The sequence below is a fragment of the Megalopta genalis genome, chromosome 6 (assembly GCF_051020955.1).
Source record: "Megalopta genalis isolate 19385.01 chromosome 6, iyMegGena1_principal, whole genome shotgun sequence".
Lineage (NCBI taxonomy): Eukaryota > Metazoa > Arthropoda > Insecta > Hymenoptera > Halictidae > Megalopta > Megalopta genalis.
Genome location: NC_135018.1, coordinates 15,240,332 through 15,267,507, shown reverse-complemented (window position 1 = coordinate 15,267,507; position 27,176 = coordinate 15,240,332). Strand labels below are relative to the sequence as shown.

The window sequence follows — 27,176 nt, the reverse complement described above, 5'->3', positions numbered from 1 at the left end:
CGATCCCACGTTTTCGAGGGATGCCCCGCCTGTGCAGCAATGGCGTGGAGCGGTGTACTTCCGGCGCGCCGGTCCTACCATTGGCCGATGCGCGTGGCGCTCGCGCAGGATTGGTCCGGGCCGGAGCAGCGGCAGTTCGAATGCGACGGCCGAGGGCGAACCGCTTCGTGACGCACGAAAACAGAACGGACAGAATGATCCACATTGTGTGCTGCTTTTGCAAGCTCTGACAAGCCGGCTTTGGTAACGCGAGAGCTCTTGGTTATTATCGTGTCGCGATCCTGTATGATTTTCAAGGGCAGTTTTCTTACTGCTACTTTTGGGGCTGCGCCGCTCTCTGGGGTCTATTGGTAATTGTTATTCTGTTTGGAATCTATAAGCAGTGTTTTATACATTAATCGAATAAAATTTGATTCGAAGAATTTATTCGACATGTCAGTCGAATAACATTTTATTGGAAGAATTTATTCGACATGTTAGACAAATAGAATTTTATTCGACGAATTTATTCGATATGTTAATCGAATTATATTTGATTGGAAGAATTTATTCGATATGATAGAAAAATAAAATTGGATTCGAAGAATTTATTGGATATGTTAGTCGAATAAAATTTGATTGGGAGAATTTATTCGACATGTCAGTCGAATAACATTTTATTGGAAGAATTTATTCGACATGTTAGACAAATAGAATTTTATTCGACGAATTTATTCGGTATGTTAATCGAATCATATTTGATTGGAAGAATTTATTCGATATGATAGAAAAATAAAATTGGATTCGAAGAATTTATTGGATATGTTAGTCGAATAAAATTTGATTGGGAGAATTTATTCGACATGTCAGTCGAATAACATTTTATTGGAAGAATTTATTCGACATGTTAGACAAATAGAATTTTATTCGACGAATTTATTCGGTATGTTAATCGAATCATATTTGATTGGAAGAATTTATTCGATATGATAGAAAAATAAAATTGGATTCGAAGAATTTATTGGATATGTTAGTCGAATAAAATTTGATTGGAAGAATTTATTCGATATGTCAGTCGAATAAAATTTGATTCGAAGAATTTATTCGATATGTGAGGCAAATAGAATTTTATTCGACGGGTTTAATCGATGTATTAGGCAAATAGAATTTTATTCGAAAAATTGATTCGAAGGATATATTCGAAATGTTTATTCGATATAATGTTATTCAACAAAAAAAATTATTCGTCATTAGAGGTAATTTCTTCAAGTGTAAATTCTGTCTTTCTTATAGTAGATCATTAAAAACATAATTAAATGTCACATTTAAGAATGAGTTTCGATTGAAACGATTGTTTTTAAACGGTATTTATGCTGTTTTTAAAAAAGTTCAATGTTGGTACTTACGGTGTCCTATACAGGAACTCATCGGTCATTGTTGTCTTTTTTGACCTCACTCAAGCTTTCAGTCGTTTAACACGAAATTTCTGAAAATCAAAACGGTGAAAATGAAGATTTCACCGTTTGCTCGAAAGTTCAACGAATCTTGAAAAAAATGTTCTCTCCATTTTTATTCAAGAATCACTTTGCATACGCGGTATAGACCGCGTTACCGAATTTGCATTGTACACTTTAAAAATAATCCTCGTTCGCATAATGCCACTTTTCATCTTACTTTAAATAAAAATTCAATTCTTGTGACAAATCGCTGGGTAATGGAAAGTACTAGAAAGGATATACGTATATATAATGATAATAACAGTTCGTGGGTGAATCACTCGAGGTCAACATTTTCGAATTGACAACATATTAATCAGACGATTACATGTCTAAAATTTTGCTTGCAATTCGATATCGTAATTAAAATGTGTACAAAGTTGATAACACCGTATCGATTCCCGCATGCACGAATGTATATTATGTATAGTAATACGGTCTTTCACTGACTTGTACACTCAACAAGAGCACGCGTCCAAAAATCGAAATGGTTTACCAATTAAAGTATATTACTCTAAAGCTTGCCTCGAGGACGTTACGACACGATGCAGATATTCTAGACTGCAATTTCATTTACTGTAAAATCATGACGAGAACAATGCAATTTGTCAGAAAGCAAGTACGCTGTGTAGCCGCAATCAATTTCTACACTGTCCGTTAAATACGCAACAAATAACAAGAAGAAGCTATGGAAAAATTACGAAAACACGGGTCTTCAATTTATCGCTGCACAAAGAATAATGCATATAAAACAGTAAATTCGCTTGAAAAAGAAGGGTTAAAGTGCATATTATCATTATAATTCCGCCAGAAAAAATTACAATCATACACCCGAAGTCCACAGAATAAAAACCAAGAGGAGAAAGCGAAATAATTGGCGACTGAACGGGCTGCATTAGCGTAATAAATAGACTGCGAATTGTGGATATCCGTAACAAAAAGTAAATGCGTCAAATATACGCGAGTGAAAACTTTCAAGAAATTGAAGATCGCCATTATTCGAATAAATATTTATCTAATGTAATAATTCTTTTATAATCGGATATTTTATTCGAAACAACAATAATTCAATATTCATAACAAATTGTTATTATTAGTATATTAAATTATTATTATTATTCCATCTATTTATCTGAATCGTTCCATTTAGTACAACAATCAAGTGCACATACCAGTGCAACAATCGAAGAAATGTGAATTATAAAAATTAGCAGGACCGAAATTAATCAATAAATTATGAGAAAGAACAATTTATATTTTATTATTTTTATTTAAATCGATTATTTACCGTACGAATTTCTGTACGAATAAATTCTAATTCGAATGAAATCTTATTCGGAGAAATTTTTATTCGGCGACTGTGTCGAATAAAATTTTATGCGTCATGTCTTTATCTTTTATCCGTCATACGGATAAAATTTTTGCCGAACTCTGACCGGACTGAGTCTCGCATAAAAGTCTTCGACTTAACGCTAAACCTACCAACCATTAAATGTTACCGACCATTGTTGCTGTATAAGAATGACAAAACTGAATTTATTTTTTGTTCTTCTGTCATTTTTATTACGATCTACATTTCAATTGAGAAATTTATTGATTTGCTTGCTATCAAAAAGTCTTCATGGTTTTAACAATCGCTAGCTAAATATTGAATCTTTAAATCCGCGGTAACTCGAGAAACCTGATGTCGCATAAAGCTGGACGGTGAATTTTTATTAAAAATCGGGGATGAAAATACGATTATTAAATGCGAGTCAAGAATAATTTATATGTCAAAATGAAATGCTGCAGAATGCGAATACACGCCTAGTACATTTATTCTCATCAGCAATTAGCTAAATTACGATAACGAGAGCACTGTAAATAACAGTTTTATATTTCAGTGATAAAATAGTTCGTTAACGATAAAATAGGCATATTTGCAGCCCCTGTGTTACAAAATTCCAAACAGGTTATCATAAACTGTTCATCAAATCTGCTTATTCACCGATTCTCTGTCAGTTTAAATATAAATAATATATTAAGTATATATTAAAATTAAAATTGAAATTGAAATTGAAATTGAAATTGAAATTGAAATTGGAATTGAAATTGTAATTGTAATTGTAATTGTAATTGTAATTGAAATTGAAATTGAAATTGAAATTGAAATTGAAATTGATAATGAAATTGAAATTGATAATGAAATTGAAATTGAAATTGAAATTGAAATTGAAATTGAAATTGAAATTGAAATTGATATTGAAATTGAAATTGAAATTGAAATTGAAATTGAAATTGAAATTGAAATTGAAATTGAAATTGAAATTGAAACTGAAATTGAAATTGAAATTGAAATTGAAACTGAAATTGAAACTGAAATTGAAATTGAAATTGAAATTGAAATTAAATTCGAGGTGGCCATCTTTGACATCGTGTAGCCGTGTTAATAATTAATAAAAATGAGAAAAGATTATACCACATCGTGACGCAAGTGTTCAATGAACTGTCCGTACAGTTTCCCACGAATCTCGAGGACATTTACGAAACGAGACTTAATTTTGGATGCCTCTTTCCGCACGGTGCCGCGCCAAAACATTTATTACGTCGAGAACGGTCGGCCATTAACGTCACACGCACAATCAATACGTTGAAAGACGGGAGCGAAAAGCGCTGCAAGAAGAAAAAGTCAAGCGTCGGGGGAATAGAGGGGATGAAAATCCGTTTCCAGCGGCAAGGGCTGATAGTCCCCGACGTCACAAACAGAGATGACCCGGTTGCCACTTTAAATACCTGTCGTCTCCTTAGGAATCACCTGTTGACTGCAATTCCTGCCGCAAGGAAATTACAGACACAGCGATCGTGCGAGGCCACGAGCCACCAAACTCGGAAAAACTTTTTCAACGATCGTCGATCCGTTTACCTAGCGGCGCGGCTACACGAGCCACTTCTTATCTACCCTCCATGTTCCTCTCCGCCCTCTCTCTCTCTCTCTCTCTCTCTCTCTCTCTCTCTCTCTCTCTCTCTCTGCCCACCCTTTTTCACGACCATCGACCCGCCACCCCCGCTTTTCATCCCCGCCGCTTTTCTTGATTTCTCTTGTCCGGCTGTTCGACCGAGAAACTTCACGGCCCACGTAAATTCGCATAATTAACTTCCCGCGGCGAGTTTCTTAACTGCGGGCAAGAAGTTCAAGGACTCGGCGCGCGTATTTTGCTACCCGCCGCGCGAAAACCCTCGCTCGCCGAAAGGAAGAGTGCGAGCAGCGACGGATACAGAGGGGAGGGAGGCAGCTTTCAGGGGTAGTCAGTCGCGGATCGCGTCAACAACAGCGATTATTGTACGACAACGAGGGCGGGAGGGGGGGGGGGCGAGCTCTGTTTATCGAACAACGCGACGAGAACTTCCGCTTGTTGACCGAACAGTGAATCCAATTTTATGGGCATTTTATTATACGCACGTCCACGAAAGTAATCGAATGCTTTCGATTCTAACATTCAGCCAATGAAATATGTATATTAATTGCAGTGTTGGGGATTAAGCGGATTGTTTCGAATAAATATTTATCTAAGATAATTATCCGTTCAGTCAGATATTTTATTCGAATAATTCATTATTCCTCATAAATTGTTCTATCTATTTATTCGGATAATTTTTAATTCGAATAATTCGAAAAATTCTTTACTCGAACACTCTAAAAAACGCTCTATATTTTCTCGTTTCTATTTATATTAATTATTTACCATACGAATACATGCACGAACAAATTCTTATTCGAATAATTCGAAAAATTCTTTACTCGAACACTCTAAAAAACGCTCTATATTTTCTCATTTCTATTTAAATTAATTATTTTCCACATGAATACATGCACGAACAAATTCTTATTCGAATAATTCGAAAAATTCTTTACTCGAACACTCTAAAAAACGCTCTATATTTTCTCATTTCTATTTAAATTAATTATTTTCCACATGAATACATGCACGAACAAATTCTTATTCGAATAATTCGAAAAATTCTTTACTCGAACACTCTAAAAAACGCTCTATATTTTCTCATTTCTATTTAAATTAATTATTTTCCATACGAATACATGCACGAACAAATTCTTATTCGACTAAAATTGTATTCGGATGAATTTTCACCTAGATTAATAAATTTGCACTCGACCGAATATTTATTCGATAGTGTCGAATAACATTTTATCGAACCTCGTTCCGCCCGGCTGATCGAGTTCCACGATTTTTCTGGCCTAATCCTTCCGCAGGAAGTGGGACGTGGTTGACGATCGGGCTTCAAACGGGATCAAGAGAGACACTTAATCCTCTTGTACCGCGAATAAAACGGGGCAAAGTTTGAACCGCGCCGCGTTTGAATCCGTCTCGCTGCAATCTGGCGAACAGTTTCCCACTGCCACCGATGTGCATCATCATAACTCACTCCCGCGATAATCGTGTTTACAGTTTCCCTTTGTCCGGGTATTTTTCTAATAGTTTAGAACAAGTTAGGACACTTGACTGATAGTTCAACTGCCACGCGCCAACCACCTCGATAATCGCGGAACATTAAAGCGTTTTATTCAATTAAGTTAGTTAAGTTCAATTAGTTATGAATTACTGTGTGTTTAAGGAAATCATGTAAAATCATAAATAAAAACATAAGATCTATAATCTATAATCTATAATCTATAATCCACAATCTATGACCTATGAATATTATTCAAACACGTTTTACAATAATTCTAAGTTCTATAAGTTTTAAGACGCCTTGTATGCAATATTATTTCTTGCATAGATTTAATTTGACGCTGTATTTTAATAACTGTTCTATTATTACCCGAGCGCGTTCATGTGATTAGTTCGAGTAATCGAAGATCCGGCGTATCAAGCCCTTATTGCCATAATGTTTCGACGCCTGATTTAGTAGTCGAGAAGCACAAGCGAATGATAAAAGACGAATTAACTTTCAAAGGGACGTTTCACCCTGAAAAAGTAAAGAGTAAGAAAGAAAAAATTGCCTGACTCTTGTATCGAGGTCACAAACTATCAAACTTCCAAGTAAATCGGAAGTTTCGGGTTACCGAAGTTCTCTTGGAAGCGGAGAAGCTTAAAACTTCAAAGTGGAATAAGGATACACGACTTTATGCAAAATATTTGTCCACTCTGCGCGGCGTATCGAAACTTCTTTATACGGTATGCAGCACTGGGCATGAGCGCATTCGGACGCACGAAACGAAACACGTCAAACGAAATAGTGTTCGATAAAAATAGTCAAGACGTTCCGTTTAGCAACGTCAACATCGCGCGGTTCGGCGAAAGATTAAACATTTTTATTAATTTCCATAGTTAGTGTGCACAGCATGCAAAAAGTTCACTTGCATATTATGAATACGTTAACGTCATAGCGACGTTTGTTAAAAATGTTAAAAGGACAAGTGAGAAATAGATTATAAAGTTACTATTAAATTAATTAATCTAAATAAATTTATTAAATTAACTTAACCACGATCGCCGGTCCGTGTGATCGCTACTAATTGTCTATTCATCTGTGGTGATAATATAATTGTAAAAAACATTGCAGAATTGTAAAAAAAAGGAACGATTTTGATACAGTTGCTTCTATTTAATCGAACTTGGACTGCTTCGTTATTGATGCGCAAAGTAAGTACAATTGATTTTTAAGTTTACGATTAATTAAGTTTTAATATGCATAGTAGTCAAAGCTATTTATATATATATTTATTGTTAATTTATTGTTAAGATCATTTTGCTCATATAAATATATTTATACGTATAATATTTATTGTTATATATATATATAACAATAAATTTTGTCGGTACACAATACACGTATTGCTAAATTAAAGAGAAAAATCCAATCCTTGTACCATTGTATTAATAATTAATCGGAAATAAAATGAAATTAACTATCAATTTTGAATTCGGATAATCGATGTTCTACCGCACTCGTTAAATTGTTGGTCTTCCAGAGATCGAAGTATCGTCGTTTGTTCAAAATTGCCGGATTTTCGTAGTGGTGTGATCCGTCGTCGGCGAAGGACGCCGTCGAAACGGAATCCGGCCGGCCGCCGGTATAGTTATCGCGAAGGCGCGGCCACAGGCCACCACGCGGTCTCGTTCCATGTGTAATATCTAAAAATGAACCAACTCGTCCTGCAGCATTCTGAAATAGGCCGATTCCTAGAGTGCCGGCGCGCGGCGCGAGGTGAAAAAATGCAAAGGAGATAGAAACGGAGGAGAAAATAAACGAGATAAACGTCTCCAGCGGGCCGACCGGGAAGGGGTGAAACGTTGACGGGGGAGGGGAGGGGGCAAGGGGACGAAGGAAACGGGGAACAAGAGGGAAAAGAAGAGGAATGCACCGTTAGCCTCGAAGCGATGCACGAGCACGGTGGTCCAAAGATACGAGCACGGGGCCCCGTGCGCCGTGTTTCGCGCGATTTAGAAACGGTCCCGGGTCCCGGGTCCCGGGCCCCGGGCCCCGGCCGGAGTTTTCGCGCGCGGACACGGCTGTTACGCGTGCACCACGCAACAATTCGACGGCTCCTCCGCGAGGGACCCGCCCCCTCGGCGAGTTGACGGCGCGTCGCGTTACCGGCGACCGGTTCTTCCTCGGTCAGGACGCGAGACGCGACAGAATAAAAAGGAAGACGTGCGTTCCCGAGGAGATCGACCGGCCGCAAGATGCAACGGAGACGAATAGTCCTGCCAGCGCACCGTCCAGGACGACGCTCGATTCGCGATGCCGGCGATCGGTATATTTATCGCGAAATTAAAATTTTCTTCGCGCATTTGGACACCATAACGATTACACCCCCTTCCTCCAAAAAGTATTAGGACACCTGCTTGTTCATTACAAATTATAATATTTCATTCAGTTTAGGTGATGTCTGCAACTCTGAGATATATTTGCGAGTAAGAAAGTATATATTAACTCTTAGCACTCTCTCCGAACCATTCTGTACGTTGGCTACCAGCTACTCAGCGCCACTTTTCGGCAGAAACGGACATTTACAGACCCTCGTATTATTTAGTATGGTTTTGGAACTAACTAACATGTTACAATGATATTGGACTTATATGAATTGGCTGAAATCGAGAAATTTGCAAAAAGATCAATATTTTATTTTTTATAATTTTGTTATTGTTTGTTTTATGATTTTGTTTCGTTGTTGTAATCGCTATCTATGCGAACTCTTTCTCTCGTCGCCTTGTTGCTTGGACGATATCGCTATCACTGCTATCAAAACGATAGACTAACTGTAGAAGAAAACCTTCTACAGTTAGTCTTTCCAACATATCTGCATAAACGTCTATCCGGAGCTCATCTTCGCTACTACTTGTGTCATGAGACTCATTCGTGTTTGAACGTTTTGCCATTGTTCTAATAAAAAATATGAATAAATACATAGGTTGAAAATTTCTAATTGTTATTACTAACTCACGAGATGATATTTACCAAAAAAACTTTTACCAAACAATTTATTTACCAAAAGAGGAATCACTTTTCCGATTTTCTCACTCGTTAGATCTATCTGTACCGCTCGACGCTTCAAACCAGACCGAGTTCAGCTTTGAAAATCTTTTCCTCCAGATTTTATGATTATAAATCTCACTATACAGTGCGTGCTATGTTCGCATACCGATCTTTCTTCTACAAACTTGCCTTGTCGCTCTTTTCAAATGGCGCCTTTGAAGTGCTCGGACCGTCGTGAGCACGCCTCTCACGTTCTCGTCAAAACCCGCTGACATTTCTTGTATATACCTTAGTAATTTTACTATATTTTGATTTGATTTCTTGTGCCATTTCAAGAGAAAACTTCAGGGAAACATGCATGTCTGAAAAAGTTGCGCCTAAATAACTCAATTCCCCGTAATCGCTAATAAACTTGAATGTCCCACGAGAGGGGACATCCGAGTGATATGCTAGAATTACGATGTCCCACGAGAGGGGACAGCGGAGTGCAAAGGGTTAAGTATATATTTAAAGTCACTTGTGCAACTAGTTTATCCGTTTAGTGCATTTTGTTCGTTGGGAACGTATTAAAACGATTCCCGATGTGTTTTCTTAATGCGTGTGAACGCATAGGAATGCATAGGCACAAAATGCATGGAACCAAAAAGTATCGGGAATAATCGAGGAACTGATGAAACGAATGTCGGAATTAGTCAAAGAAATAATTAAGTAGCGCGGTGGACATAACGGCGAAAAGAAAATTCAATTTCCTTTTATAAAATTGACACTATTTTTGTTGCAACGTAAAATATGTATACGTACTTGTTACAGTTTAATGTAATTCACTTTGAAATATATTTCAAAAATTATAACAATTTCCTATCGGGTTTTCATATCTATTGAATTTTCTGCAACTATCCTATTACTTTGGGGGGGGGGGTGTATTATAAATGTGAAGTTTATTATAATATTTCAACACAACGCGACCGTACGAAGCCACAACGGAAGTAGACAGACGATCAATAATGTTAGCAGAAACGAGTCACGAACTATAATCATGAGTGATACACTTGTAGAATGGTAAATCTGCCCTCTTTAATTAAATTGTTCCAACCGATATTTTTGATCGTCCAAAAGATGAGGCTGGAAATTCATTAAATCATCTTTAAATAAGCGAAAACAAAAGTTAACACGTTCTTTCAGGAAAATAAATTGCGATAATAAAAATTTCGAAAAATCTTGTATTCGATGAAAAACAAAGGTCACCATGACTTTCTTAAATGGCACTGTGTACGACTTACTACACAATGACCTCCGAATGACCTTTAGCTTAGAAATTCGCAGTAAAATTGAGGATATAATTTTCCTACGCGTTAATGATACGTACATGTAACTCAAGAGTCAATGATACTTCGAAGAGGAATGTAAACAGAGTAAACGTACATCTTTATCTCTTATTTATAGTGCACATTGGTGCAGTAAGGTCATCGTGCAGCAAGTCCGTGAATTCCTCTCTTCGCTAGCTGTAACGCTACACCATCGAGAGCACATAGTGCCATTTAAGAAAGTCATGCTGACCTTCGTTTCTCATCGAATAAAAGATTTTTCGAAATTGTTATCATTGCAATTTGCTTCTCTCGAAGAGCAGATTAACTTTTATTCCAAGCATCTATTTTGTCAGATCAGCGTAAATGCCTCCAGAAATCGGTGCGACCGTTACATCGCTGAACACCCTGTACATCAATTTTTAATAATCCTTGACTAAAATACGCGGAAACTGTCCCGCGGAATACCCATTCTTTGGACATTGTTACGTCAATGAGAATTTCGCGAGAAATGATTTGAAATAATATTGCGCCGCGGCGACGTTTCTGTGACATCCCGAGGGTTTCCAGCTGGCACGCGGTGGTGCACGGTCGATCATCGTTCCTGGTTCACGGTCAAGTCGCGAAACGGCTGGTTGAACTGTTAAATCAGGACCCAGGGCGAGGCTGGCAGGCTGTGCGAGGAGGCTGATACCAGAGAGGAGGCGGGGAGGAGACGGAGACGAGTCGTCGAGGGAAAACTGTGCAACTCGAACTCGCCTGGAGTAGGCATGGCTTCCTGTTGGGTGCCGATGCGTGACGCCCACACACACTAGAGAGCTCCTCTGCGACGCACAGTGTGATATTTCGATAATCTACGGGAACTTCGTTCTCGATGACTATTTCTTTTTGTTTCTTCATTATGCACTTATTATTTGTGTATATACTTTATGATTATAATTATTTAGAACGTTGATTTCTAATTATTTACAACATGACTTACTCATTTTATCTAGAATATATTATATTCAATATTATATTATATTATTATATATTATATTATATTATTATATATTATATTATATATTATATATTATATATTATATATTATATATTATATATTATATATTATATATTATATATTATATATTATTATTATAATATTATATATTCAATAATACTATCATAAATAATAAAAAGGAGCAATAATTCTTGTAACAATATCGTGTCCGAATATTAATGCAAGTCACTGCATGTACATCTATACATTGTATATGCAGTGATTTGCATTAATATTCGGACACGATATTGTTACAAGAATTATAATTATTGCTCCTTTTTATTGTTTATGATAGTATTATTGAATCAATTGTTTTCTCATATAATAAAGCACTTCTTAAAGTAAGTAGAAACATAAATTTTGTTTATTTATTGTACATGTTCTTTTGTATAATAAGCGATAAACAAGATTGTGACAAAATTTAACGTCGCAAAAATATTCGGACAGTGAATGAATTACATTAATTTTATATAAAATGAAAATCTTTTTAATCATGTTATCATAATATTAATATTTTGTCGGTTGACCCTTTTGTTTTATTACTTCACGTAATCGCTTGGGCATGTTACAGATGATTTTATTTAAATAATCCGGCGAAATCCGTTTTCATTCGTCTAACAAACGTTGTTTTATCTCTGTTGTTGTCTTTATAGGTGTTGTACGAATTTTGCGGTCCAATTGATCCCATAAATTCTGAATTTAAATCAGGCAATCAAGGAGGAGAATGCAATACTTTTGGACAATTGTATAATAAATATTCCTGTAGAATTCTGGCCTTGTGTTTAGGATCGCTGTCCTGATAAAACTTAAAACTGTACGTATACCCATATTTATAGGACTTGTAATTAAATTTTTTTTTTTAAATATCCAAATACTTCATTTTGTCCATAATACCATCGATAAAAACTAGTTCACCTACCTAAATCTACAGACTGTAGATTTTACGCATTTATGGTAAAAATAGGTTAGTGAAATTTTCAATAGCGGGCAGATTATAAGAATTTCAAATTATCTATATATATATTTTTATTAATTTTTTAATAATAATTTTTTAATTATCTCACTCTCTCTCTCTCTCTCTCTATATATATATATATATATATATATAGAGAGAGAGAGAGAGATAGATAGATAGATAGATAGATAGATAGATAGATAGATAATTTAAAAATTATTATTCATAATATTATTATTAAAAAATATATATTATTAACAACTCGTTAAAATGGCCAAACAAAGAACGAAATTTCTATATTTTCTCCTGTTCCTTGCAACTTATGAAGACAATTTTTGTTTCGCATAAAAAAATTAGTTAAAAAATAATTCATTAACATTTTTCAATTCTTTTGATCTATCCTACTGTCTTCTATTCCACCGATTCATTTTTATCACAAACGCACAAAATTCGCAGTTTATTGATAACAAGCACTATTCCCGATTTTCATAAATATCGTTACGAATCGTGGACATCTTGTTCCGAAAAGGTATCACTGTGCGACGAGTCGGACGGTACACCGCAGATCGGAGATCGGTTGGATCGTCGTAAAATCGTAAAATCGTAAAAACCGTGGAACGATCGAGCGGGATGGATCGCGCGGTCTGGCCATCCCCGTGTGGCTCGATTCCGCTTGATCGTGAAAATCGTTATCGGACACGTTAACGGTCCGCGTTTCCGTACGCGACGGCTAAGCCATTCTCGGGCCGGGACCGTTTTACTGTTAGAGAGGCCGGCGTCGTAATTATCAATCGTCTGTTTTTATTTTCCATGGGCGTGACCGAGGCCGTTTCCTTGATACGCGGCGGGCAACTACCGCGTCAGCGTGGAATTACTACGGGCTGATGTATGGACGAGATAATGTACAATTTGAATTTTTAATCCGACCTGGACTGTCCAACGCGGCCGACTTCTCTCTCTCTCTCTCTCTCTCTCTCTCTCTCTCTCTCTTTTCCTCCCTCTCCCTTTTTCACCCGAGGAAGCGAACCGCTCCGGTTGCGGCGAAGGAAATTGGAAGTGCACGATGCATGGTTTCTTTAGTCGCGGAGGTTAATTGAAACACCATTTTGCCGCGTGCTCGATCAATGAGGATCGAACTCGATTTCTTAGGAGCCGAGCCCCGCGTGTGCGCAGACAATTTTGGCTTAGTGTTGAGGCTGGAGAGTCTCGCGTGTGCACATTGTAACTGTTCTGAACCGTTCGTTTGCTCGATTTTTGTGCGTACGGGTCGTCTAAGGTGTAAGCAGCCGAGAGTGAATCGTCTTTCGATATCGTTCGATCGTTCGTTGAACGTTGATTAGAAGGGCCAATCGTTTGTGATACGTTAGGATGTACATAATTGTTAATTTCTTGATCAGTCGGCTGTTCTTTGCGAGAATACTCGCCACAAAGAAAGGACAATATTTTCTGTTACGACGAGCACGCTTCGTCGAGGACAGCTAGGCTGGTTGAGTTAAGGAAACAAATGAATGTCGCTAATAAAATTACAAAATAAATCTGTCGTTTCATTACTGCATAATTCTTTCCAAAGAGATTGCGACGGCTAACCGGTGGAAAGGGTAGCAAAGTGAAACGTGCACTCGATGATTTTCCATTTTAGCAACTGCAACGAATGTCCAGACGCGAAAGCGTCTTTGATCTTTTCCGTTAACACGTTAAGCGCGGAGTCGATTTTCATGTGTTTTCCGTTGGGGCCGGCATTATTTATTTAAGCGATAGGTTCGCTGTCAGTCCCTGGCGAACGAAAAAAGGGTACATACCTAGTACCTATTAATTAAACCCAGCACGATGAATTCAGAGTTATTTTGCCCCAATCGCAGCCATCTTATTCGTCGGAGTGATTTTTTTCACTCTCTAATCCTATCAAGCAGTGACAGTAACCGGTGTGCATTGTCTCGTAAAAGTGAGAACTATAATATTTAGAAGATTTATTTATAAAATATTTAAAAAATATCAAATAAAAATAAATTAAATAAAATATTTAAAAAAATATATTAAATAAAAATAATAAAATATTAAATATTTTACTATAAAATATTTATTTCGATTTTTGCAAATTTTTACGATAATAAAATGTAATTTATTCAAGCATTTCCCATGGAAGAATCTCTAATGTTTGCATAATTTCAAAATAAGAAACCGGTCATTCGGACCGCGGTAGGTTTGGCGTTGAAAAACCGCATAATAGAAGTTTCCCTCGATTCTCTCTTGAGACGCTCGTGCGACGTTATCATCTTAATACATCGTGAAAATATTGTCCACGTTTGTTTTATATCATCCCTTTGTAGATTAACAGTCGTACGGCATAGAACTGCCGCAAGAAAAGTATGTCGCAACGCCGCACACCTTCCAGCAACATAAAAATAAAGCAGGTAGAATGAAAAGATTATTTGAAGACCCTTTAAAATCCTGCGGCTGAGAAATGCCGCAAGAGATGCTTTGTAAAGTCCTCACCTTCTATTCGTCTCACGAAGAAACATATCAAATAGAAACGCGTTTATTAGCAACCTTAATTTTTCTTCCTTTGAGTGTTTAATCTCTATACGTGGTAGAGGCGTGAACCACATTGTTTAATTTGTGGTACTTGTAATATTCGTTGGTTTGTTAATTTGCAATATGATTTAAATGGCATTTGTGTAATACGAATATAATTCTATAAAGCCGTACGAATAACACAAAAATTGTTTCATTAGACTTTCTCCTTTTAGTCAACGCTAAAGGCTTATGTTGGTCTTTTTTTTAGGTTGATTATTTCGGCTCTTAATAATGTATAAAATTAGAAAATAAACTATATGAAGTAAGAAAATAAAGTATATAAAATAAGAAAATAAACTATATGAAGTACGAAAATAAAGTATATAAAATAAGAAAATAATCTATATGAAGTAAGAAAATGAAGTATATAAAATAAAAAAATAAACTATATGAAGTACGAAAATAAAGTATATAAAATAAGAAAATAAACTATATAAAATAAGAAAATTATTTAAGGAACTTGGTTGTATGATTTCACTTAAACTCCAACGGCTGAAGAATGCAACAATAGCATTTTACAATTTTCACCTTCTTCCACTTTAACCCCTTGTCTTACGATCCATATGCAGATAATTTAATTTAGTGCAAAATCGAACTAAAATATAGCTGTTTTTATTTAATATATCTATATAAATGTGTATAGAACAGATTGACAAAAAAATGCTGATATTGCATAAAACTTGAAAAATATTCCTTTTAAGTTACAATGAATTTAAGAAAAAAAATTCTTGACCCAATCGATATCGTTGCGAACCTAAATTCCTCTTCAATATCATTTATTTTTCAATAATCCATTGTACATAGACTGTCGCAATTTTAGATAGGAAAAATGGCAAGAGAACGTGTAAATATCGGAATGATTTTCTTTTCAGCAGTTTATAAGAAATTCATACGGTTTTGGAACGTTTAAATATGCGTCGGACGTTGACTGTCAAATTCCAGTTTAGCGCAGATTTCCGGTCGAACCCATGTTTCCGGTCGAGACTCGTCGATTCTATTTAACGGTAAATTATGTAAAACGAATAGATCGAACGAAACACCTTTATTTCGCAGTTTCTCATTTCCTGTGTTCGTTCGAGAACATTCGATTCGAGGGGATTTCGTCGAGTCTGCGAAACTGGCGACACCGTTTATTCGTTTAGAGATAGGAGATCCCGCGCGGAAGATGCGTCGATTTACTTATTTCAGTCATATTCGAGGTCGGTAATGCGTTCGTAACGTGGTTTGAAAATTGGCCGGAAGTCGAGGCGCCCTACCGCCTTCGAGTCGCTCGAAAGAGTACGCGCGCGCGAGGGGAGAAACACCGTGGGAAAAGACTCTCGGGCGATATGTGTTCCCGACCTTGGGCTTCTATGCTACAACTTTCCACAGCGAGCCCATGGTTTTCTGCGGCGAGCCGAACACCGGCGCGCGACGGCTTCCGGATATTCGCTTTAATTGAATATTAATTGAATATTGATTGAATATTAATCGAATACGAATTTCGACCTATTAAAATTATTTACGGAAGGAAAAATATAGCACGCCCACGTCTCCCACGTCTTTCAAACGATGTGGATTCCTAATTCGTGAATTTTTATCTCGCACAAAGACCCGCGGTCTAACGATAAAATATTGGGTTGGCAACTAAGTAATTGCCGATTTCAGTTACATATAAGCAACAATAAGACATTTATTCTGATCTTTAACAAGTGTTACTGTAACGTTTGCCGTAAGTAACATGTAGATTGAATAAATAACTCGTCAATGTATCTTTACGATATGAATATTCGTAAATTAAAAAATTAGTGACCCGTCATTTTAACGAGTAACGTAAATCTAGTGTTAAAAAGCGCGAAGACGACGCGACAACGTCGAGTACGAAAGTTCGAGGAACGAGACTTGCATCTACTGAAACTCGTAAACATTGTACAGGTCAAGATCGGCGAAAAGATTTTATTTTCGGTCGAATCAAAGTTCCATTGTGCTGCGAAAAAGATTTGCCACCGTAGCGCATTTACCAATTTCTTTCTTTCTCTCAATTTCTTTCGGTCATAATGTTTCGTTCGCGGCTGTATATATTGGGTTGGCAACTAAGTAATTGCCGATTTCAGTTATAGATGTCTCTCACTCCCATTTTTATGATATCCGTAAATGTTATATTATAAAATTATTATTATTATTATTATGTTATTTTTTATTATCCGTGAATGTTGGCAACTGGACAAATTGAATGCAGCGGTCAAGGAAAAGCGACCAGAATTGGTCGATCGTAAAGGTGTCATTTTCCAGCAGGTCAATGCTAGGCCGCACACGTCTTTGTCCACTCGGCAAAAATTGATGGACATTGGTTGGGAATTGATGTTACACCCACCATATAGCCCTGATCTCGCGCCATCGGATTACCACTTATTTCGATCCCTGGACAACTCCCTTCGTGGTAAAACTTTTAACGCGATGATGACGCTGTAAAATCTCATTTAACTCAGTTTTTGGCCGAAAAGGATCAGACTTTCTACGAGCGTGAAATTTTCAAGTTGTCGGAGAGATGGCAAAAGGTCATCGAACAAAATGGAAAATACATTGCAGATTAAACTTCATTCCAAGTAAAAAAAAATTGTTTATTTCATTGAACAAATCGGCAATTACTTAGTTGCCAACCCAATACATCTGGGCGTTATTCGATCGCTGCGCCGAGTACTGCGAATTTTCATTCGTATTTTTATGGAGTCGAATACGAAAGGCATAATCGCAACCATTAGTCTTGTATACATCTACCATCATTTCCTACGACCCGTAGTCCTGCACTCTACAGCGCAGGGTGACGTGGAAGAATAACGATTGCGATCACGCTTTGTAAATTCACCTTCCGAATGATTGAAAAGAAAGTTCGCATTACTCGCAATACAAAAACCGACATCGAACCTACAACATCGCGGGGACTAAATATAAAACTGTCCAAAACGATTGATTTATAACGACCGTTTAATTAAAAATATCTCTTGTAATAATTGAAGTAATTACTTCGGGAACAAACGTTATATAAACAATTTCAAAATAAAATAGCGCGCCACTTCGAAATAATATTTCGAATATCGTTGCGTGAAAAGTGATCGCGGGCATGGAAATAATTATGAAATAAAATAACATTTGAAATATCATTTTAAATAACGTCATTTCGAACGTGCCCGAAATGAAGCTTTGAAAGCCGCCCTACAAAATTTATCATGGTTTTCAAATCTAATTTCGTTTCTCTAGAAACAATGTTTGCAAAAGCGTCTCCGCTCCGTTACGTCCTGTACTTAATCGAGATCGTTATGCGTCCGTCGCGTTTTATCCGCGAATTCGTTATTTATTTACATCTCGGGATCGATATCCGGACTGGCTACGAACAATATATAAATTTCGCGCAGCCGTACAAAAAGTTCTTAATCGTTGAAAAACCGGCCGGATACGTTCGCCGGCCGTTCGTGTGCGAAGACACCGATACCGCAAAGTGATTCCGAGCGGCATCACCATTGTTGCAAAACAATGCCGTGCTATGCGAACAGATTACCCCGTTCGCAGCCGGATGAAGTCGTCGTGCTCGATGCCGACGGTGTGGTCGAAAGGGTATCGTTTACATCGCCGAAATAACGCGGAACAGCCGGAGAAAAAAGTCTGCGGTTACCCAGCAACTTTGTGCCCTCGCAGATTCGGCTCTCTCTCTCTCTCTCTCTCTCTCTCTCTCTCTCCCTCTCTCTCTCTCTCCCTCTCTCTCTCTCTCTCTCTCTCTCTCTCTCGCTCGCTCGCTGGGAGAGAGAGCGACTGCTTAGGAAAAGTGGGCGGCGGAAGTTTAAACGGGAATGAAGTCCTCGTTCGAAAAAGGACGTCGAAGTGGAAAGGAGGAGCCGAGGATGAATTGAAGTTTCCGAGGTAGCCGAGGTGACTGCAAGAAATTCATGATCGTGCGATTATCAATGTCCCGTCACGGCTCGCTCTGTCTCCAAGAAAAAAAAAATGACGGAATTTAAATATTCCGCGAGATGGAGGTACAGCAAAACCTCGATTAACCGAACTGAATTTAACCTCGACTTTTATTATTTCGATTACTCCAAGCAAGTAACGATGAGACTATAAAAGGGGGGACCTCGATCAAACCTAGATCAAACCTCGACCTATCATATTATCCAGTCGTATCGATAATTATTCGAAAATAAAATGAATCTATAATAACTATCAATTTTGAATACGAACAATTCGAAGTTCAACCGCATCGGTTTTCCACCGGGCATTAATCCTTTTGTCGACCGTGCACACTTTTCGGCTAATCAAGTTAATCCTCTTGCAGATTTCATTTATCCATACCTCTGGAAATCAAGTTCGCATTGTTTCACATAAAATTGATACTTTCACAGATCGAGATTGATCGCCCTTTGTTGGATTTTTAAACATGATACAGTCAGCTTTTGCACGAAAAATCGATGTTATCGATCACATTCGCCTCTCTGCGAATCAAATTCGCCGTTTTGCTAATAAAATTAATCCTTTCGCAGGCAAAATTTTGCCGTTTTCCCATTCAATTTTTACACTTAATACGAATCTGTATAGTTATTTATAAAATAACACAAATTCGATTACAAATAATTGTTATGTCCTCTACAATTGATCGTTCGTCAAATGTCATTCAATTTTTAAATTTGATATGAATTTCATTATAGATAGTTGCAAACAGGTGAGTTTAATTTGCGAAAAGGTGTGTATAATCTAAAAGAGGATTAATTTTTGGTAGAAAATCCGTAGTGCGCATTGAATCTTTTACGATGGAATTTACGAGGCGATTTCGTGTATAAAATGATTTGCTGAAAATTGATCGGAGTTCTGCAAATAACATTATAAATAAATTGCGAATCTTTAAACAGGAATTTCGAGCATGAATTTCGTTAAATAGGAGCCATCACGAATAATTTTAGTAATTCGATAATGATATATCCATATTCTTCAGTTCATGTAATCTGTCTCCCGTTTGAAACGGCACTTGTTCGTTCTTGTCGCGAATGCATAAAATCCCGCAGTATGATTAAAAGCTACGATTAAACCGCCGATTTTATGCACTTATAGCAAAAACGGATATACCAAACGTACAATAGTCGAAACTCTCGAATTATGTAATCTTCTTTAACCTTTTAGGCACGACGCGCCACTATAGTGGCTTCCGCGGATATCATCTTTTAGAACGACACGCCACTATAGTGGCTTTCGCGGATGTCACTCACTCGCTCATCGTTTGAACCAAATAATCCTCTTCATATGCATTGTTTCACACTTCTTTTGTCTTCACATCGATTTACAACAGTCTACAGGGTGTCCCAAAAATGTCTCGCAATCCGGAAATGGCGGGTTTCTCGGATCATTTGAAGCAACTTCTTCCTTTCCAAAAATTTTCTCCGAGGCACCGTTAACGAGTTATTAACGAAAAACAGTGACCAATAAGAATCGAGTACGGCTGACGCGAGGCGGCCCAGCCAACCAGCGCGCGAAGCCCAGTTCCGCTCATTGGCTCGGTCGCCTCGGGCCAGCTGAGCTGGGATTCGACCGCCTCGACCGCTGGCGCCGCTGGCTCGGCCGCCTCGCGCCAGCTGAGCTGGGATTCGACCGCTCGACCGCTGGCGCCGTTGGCTCGGCCACCTCGCGGCAGCTGATCTCGCCTCTCATTGGTCACAGCCGTTGCATAAGTGACAAGACACAATTTCACACGTATAAAGTGCAGTAAATCGGAAAAACTACATTTGGATTTAGGGTTAGAAAATCTTCGAGTGCGCGAAATGTAAATGTCGCGATAAAAATTTCGTACAACAAAGATTCGTCAAATTCTGTTATTCCAATAAAGCAACAGGTTACCTCGTAAAAACAACGAAGTCCAATGTATTCAGCTTTTGCACAATTTTACTGAAACGTTATGCTGGAATAAAAAATAAAAATTGATCAACGAAATCATCCTCGCAATTGCGCCGAATGTGAAACAAAAACACCCGAAGCTCCAACAACTCCTTCGAAGGAACAGAAAATTATTTATTCACTGCGCGTCTACATTTGTTTCACCCTTAACATACAACACCTATTAATTATTATAAATAAGAAGTATTATTGTAGAATATATAAATATTATTATAAATATTATTATAAATAGAAGTATTATTAAGTATTATAAATAAGAATTATAAATCAGAATTATGAATAAGTATTATAAATAAGAATTACGAATAAGAATGAATAACAGTAACTAAGAGTTAACACTAAACATAAGGATTAACGCGAGCACTAAAAGCGACTATGTATCGTTTCATTTTACAAAATTTATTTAGACTTCACGTGAACTTTATCACAACATCTGCTTGGATAAAGAGAATCAATCATTTCCCATGGAGAGAACATCTTTATAGTTTCGATAATATTCTGAAATAGAGAATTGAAAGCTTGTCGTACGACCGGCCGTGGTTGCATTTAGCGTTGAACAATGACATCGGGGGAACACGATTTGCTCTCGACTGTAAAGAAACTAACGAGCCCGACTCGCGGTTATCCGTCGAGGGGCGAACCCCTTGGTTCCGGAATCGAGAAAATTTCATCGCGAGCAAAGTCGATGCGCTCGAACCGTTCGCCGGCGGCGTTAACAGTTTTTAATACGACGAAACGATCTCATGGCCGCGGCTAACTAGAGATTGAAAGAAAGAGACACCGGGCGGCGCGTGTATCTTCCGGATGAATGAGATCGCCGAATCCGCGGCGGACAGAGAGACGCGCGTCGCTAAAAGCTAAAAGTCTGCGAGGGCGCGTCGGGGATCGGTAGAGAGAAAGAGAGAGAGAGAGAGAGAGAGAGAGAGAGAGAGAGAGAGAGAGAGAGAGAGAGAGAGGGAGAGAGGAAGAGAGAGTGAGGAGGGTAGGAAAAAGCGGCGTCGGCGGCGAGAACGGAAAAACCTGTGCTCGCGAGGGTGTGGGGAACGGAGAATTAAAATAGTGACGCTGTACGGGCCGTCAAAGAACAAGATACAAAAACCGAAGCGTGGACGAATGGGGTGAAATCGTCGAGGTGTGGGGGGATGAGCGATAGTAATGCGCGCGTGGCTGCGCGAAGGGAAAAGGAAAAACGGCCGCGAAATAGGGAGCGAGAAGAACACTGTGAGAACATAACGAAGAGAGAGAGAGAGAGAGAGAGAGAGAGGACGATAGAAGGAGAGGGAAAAATAAAAGCATCGTTCGTACCCCTAATTATCTTAATTTGCATCGGATAATGAACGCAGCAATTAAAAATAAAAGAGGAGCCCCGCGTCGAGGGACGAGTCGCTCTCTCCTCTCCTCTCCGCTCCCATCCTCTTCACTCTCGTCCTCTTCGCAGCGAAGAGATTGTAAACACGGATGAACGAAGGCTCCGCGAGCGCGACAACGTGACAAAAGAGGGTGGCGACGCGAAGGGGGGGAAGGAGGAAAAAGGATCGAGACGACGACGCGCGAAAATCGGGGTGGCAATCGAGTGCGCGAGCGGGTCCTGCACGCCTAGGGTTAATGAGTCACCGGGTCAATTAGATAGTCCCGCACCGACCGATGTGAAAATAAAACTACCGGGCTGTTGCGAGCCGTTCAACGTCCCCTTCGGTCAGAGGGCCAAGTCATTTCACCTGTGAACTCGGTGATTTGTTGATCGCTGTTGATCGCGGGCTAATCGATGCATCGAATGTCGCCAGGATCGATCGCCGGAGACGATCGAGTCCTTGGCGACGCCGCGAATGATCAGTGAATCGACTGGGTATCTGAAGAATTATTCTTACACAGGATGTTTCGTCTAACCGAGTGTAGTAAATTCTCCCTAATTGACGCTCGGCTTAGAAACAAGAATGGACAATTTTGGAAGAGCAGGTACGATCAATCGAGCCTTGCGACTCGTTTTTATAGTTACCGAATGTCAACCACTATAAAAACTCCTCTTCCGAAATTGTCCATTTTTGTGCACAATCAGAGAGTGTCAATTAGAGATAATTTACTGTGTCACAGTATGGATCGAAGCTACGAAAAAAAATTGTTTATACAAAAGCTGTTCAGTATAAGAAAGGTGTCTTACGCAATAACTCGACAATTTTTTCATTCACATAATGGCGGAGGATATTCCAAGGACAACTTGACTTATTTAAATCAGATCATACATTTTCTTTTCCGTATCACGACTGTACCCGGTTAGGCGAAACACCCTGTATACATATGATCTCTATAATATTCTATTAACAAATATAATACGTTTTTTAAATTTTCAAAAGTACAGGTTCCCATTTTTCATATTGAAATAATTTAACGACAGTTTTTACGCGCGCACCAATGGTTTTACGCTACTCATTTTCGTAAATGCATAAATTATGGCGCATAAACTATTGCGTACGGATGCAAATGCACGTTTTATGCGTATTCCGGATTTTATGCACACACGACAAAAATGAATCGACGACATGCGGAACGGTGTAAACGTTAAAAGAATTTACGAATACCATAATTAGACTGCGAATCGTTACGCAACATAGGAATTGTCAGAGTTAATTGTAAGAAACATAAATTAGATAAAAAGGACCTTCCTTTTTTTTAACAATCTGTAATTAGTGGGAAATAGAGTAACGATAACCATAAATTCTACTAACGTTTTTATAGATTATAAAATCGGCAGTCTAATTATAATACGATGTACAACTTCTTCAAAGCATTAACGAACAAAATACAATTTTCGTTCGGAACAGAAAAATATAATATCTTGATCGCAGAGATCTTCATGCAAAATAAAAACCGTCTAATCGAATTCTGTGAAACATAAATTCGACAAAAACGTCTCTCCTCGTAAATGTATTTTCCCATAAATGCATAAAATCCGCGTACTATTGATAACAACAATGAAATCTCTAAAATGTAAAATCGCATAAAAGAAAATAATCCACTTAACGAATTATAAATCGTCTGATCGGAGAGCACATTTACCAAAATGATCCGACCCTAAAACCTGTACACGAGAAAGGGGTGTTCGAGTATGTAGGTTGATAAGGGCAAGGGCTACCGAGGTAGACAAAGTTGCGAGGGTTGGACGAAAGGGTTCTTCCACAAAATATCGCGCAATACTTGCCGAAGCTTAAAGATGTATTAAGGATGTATTCCGGTGTGAATCTTTGAAGAAATCGAAGTTTTTTACATTTTCTCGAAGAATATAGGTTCGAGAATACGTGTGACAGAATCTTATGTCAGACCTCTTAAAATTAGAAAAGTTACAGATTTTATTCTTGAAATTTGATTATGTTTCGAAGTAGCCGATGTCACCAAATTTAACGTTTTCCAATCCAAGAAACGATTAAATGTATTGAAACATGCATAACTAAACGTGAAAAAGACGTTACGCAAGAGGTATTATGCTTTCTTCGCAAGAAAATCCCAAAGAAAGTTAAACGGAAACGCAATTCATACTAGAATACTCCGTTAACAAACAGTGTCGACCTGGTAATAACTACTATTAAACAAGTTTGTGACAAAATTTAACGTCGCAAAAATATTCGGACAGTGAATGAATTACATTAATTTTATATAAAATGAAAATCTTTTTAATCATGTTATCATAGCATTAATATTTTGTCGGTTTACCCTTTTGTTTAATTACTTCATGTAATCGCTTGGGCATGTTACAGATGATTTTATTTAAATAATCCGGCGAAATCCGTTTTCATTCGTCTAACAAACGTTGTTTTATCTCTGTTGTTGTCTTTATAGGTGTTGTACGAATTTTGCGGTCCAATTGATCCCATAAATTTTCAATTGGATTTAAATCAGGCGATTGAGGAGGAGAATGCAATACTTTTGGGCAATTGTATAATAAATATTCCTGTACAATTCTGGCCTTGTGTTTAGGATCGCTGTCCTGATAAAACTTCAAACTGTACGTATACCCATATTTATAGGACTTGTAATTAAATTTTTTTTTTTAAATGTCCAAATACTTCATTTTGTCCATAATACCATCGATAAAAACTAGTTCACCTACACCTACAGACGAGACCCCACTATAACTATAACCCCACACTATTACACTCCTACCACCGTGTTTCACTGTCGGTCTTAACTTTTAAATGTTTAATTCTGTATTTACATTACGCCACGCCATTTTTTGACTGTCGGATCCGTACAGATTAAATTTGCTTTCATCCGAAAATATTACATCATTCCACCACCAGTTGTCTTTGTAAAAATATTCTTTTGCAAAGCTCAATCTCTTCTTGCGAATTGCTTCATTTATGTATGGCTTTCTACGAGGAACTCTTCCGTTATAACCATAAGTTTTTAATACCCGTCGTACTGTGTCCGGGTGTACCTTCTTCCCAGATCCTACGAAGAACTTCTTTGTTAATTTTGTAGCAATGATCGAACGTAACCACTCGTAATTCCGCGATGGAATCGATCGCAAATGCTCTAAAATGGATAAAAAGCAAACAAATAGAAGACAAACAAAACAATCGAAAAGACCAGCTATCGAAAGAAAATACCAAAATAAATATAAGATCAAAAGATAATCTCTTCCCAAGGCCCACACGAAAAAATATCAATTCCCCGGATACAGGTCAATAAAACTACCCTCAGAATTTCAATATGAGCCACCCCCGGCGAACGATAATGGCGAAACGAAAAGACCGTTAATTCCATTGCTCTAATCCGCTGTTATCGATGAGAACAAAAACTTCGCCGAGTGAATTTCCCGGCGACGGTGGCGGCGCCCTTAGGAGTCGCTTCGCACCCGACGAAATCATTATTCTAAAACGCAGTCGGCCCTTCTAAAACGCCACGGTTTTTTCTATTCTATTAAGAATATTATTTTCTTCCGCAGAATCGTTCTCCCGCAGTGCCCGAGAACGCGAAGACCAGAAAGGAAGAAGCATCCCCCGATCCGACTGCTGTCTACCCCTCTGCCGTCTCTCTCTCTTTCTCTCGAAGACTCTCTCTAACTCGCTGAGCCTCTCGTTCCGTCTCTCGGGGGTCTCACCCCTTCGCTTTCTCCTCCTCGCTCACGGGGTTCGCAACCTGGCTCCAACTTTTCCTTTTCTACCTCTGTCTCGCTCCCTCGCAACCCCTAGATCCTCTCCTCTGATTTTTCTGTCCCTCGTTCTCTTTAACTCGCCCCACCGACCCACCCCGGCACACGGAGGGGAAATTTCCTCTTCGTGGGTCCTCCCTCTCTCTCTCTCTCTCTCATAATATTTCTTCCTCTTTCTCTCTCTCGCTCTCGCTCTCACCCTCTCTTACTCTTTTTCTGCCTTTCTCTTATCCTTTGTCTATCTTCCTCTCTCTCTCATACTTTCTCCTTCTCTTTCACACTTTTTCTCTCACTATCTCGCTCTCTCTCCCTCTCTTACTCTTCCTCTGCCTCTCGTTCCCATCCTCTCTTACTCTTTTTCTGCCTTTCTCTTACTATTTCTCTCCCTTTTTCTCCCCTCTCTCTCTCTCTCTCTCTCTCTCTCTCTCTCTCTCTCTCACGTCCTCTCACCCTCTCACACTTTTTCCCTCACCCTCTCTCGCCTTTTCCCTCCATCTCTCTCACTTTTGTCTCTCTGTCTCTCTTTTTCTCTCCCTCTCCGTCTCTCCAATTCTCCTCACTCTCTCTCTCTCTCTCTCTCTCCCCATCTCACCCCCCTCTCATTCTCTCTTTCTCTTTCTCTCGCCCGGTTCTTCGCTCGCTAAGCCCCGCTGATATTACTCGGCGAAGAAATTTCACGATATTCCTCGGCGAGAGATTTATAGAAAAATTAATTATGCAACTCTCCGGATCCACCCCACGCCCACGCAGGCCCGCGTCAAAGGTTACGGGCCGGAAGGGTGATACCGAGCCGTGTGCCACGCGTACGGACCAACGATCGCATTTGTATCGATTTTCGTATGTTTCAGTCGTTGACCGGACAAGAAGACGCGACAAAATGTTTCCGAGTCACTCCAAATTCCTCACCGAAGAAATCGTCGTCTCTTCGGTGACCGATGTCGCATCGCCGCGTCACGTTGCGATAATGATATCCGGCGATATTAAGCAATTGTTGGAGTCATTTGTTTCAGAGTTACGCCCGTCCCTCGATTTACGCGACAGTTCTTTTACGCGAGTCTCTTCTTCGTGAGAAAGTAAATTATGACATTATTTAGTAGGTTTCGACTGTTTTTATAAGAACCGTATTTAAAAAACGGGTTTAAAAATCGATTTCTTTTATAATCTTGTCGAGTTCGATAAACGGTTTTAAAATCGTTTAAATACAATTTTAAACGTTAAAATTCGTATGTAAAAATTCATTGTTTAATTAGAAACGTCAATATTTTGACTTGAAATTGCCTCAGCCATA

At 38.4% G+C, this 27,176-nt stretch overlaps 1 long non-coding RNA gene across 2 annotated transcripts in view; it reads right to left on the bottom strand.

The window, feature by feature from the left end:
* The window catches only part of LOC117219282 (uncharacterized), a 359,703-nt gene that overhangs the window by 310,118 nt on the left and 22,409 nt on the right, over positions 1-27,176 (bottom strand). The window contains exon 4 of one of the 2 annotated variants that reach the window (XR_004489986.2): positions 1,377-1,465. The exons of the other annotated variant lie outside the window; for it this stretch is intronic. This is a non-coding gene — a long non-coding RNA (uncharacterized LOC117219282). Of the gene's footprint in view, positions 1-1,376; positions 1,466-27,176 lie in introns of those variants that run through there. 2 annotated transcript variants of the gene reach the window in all.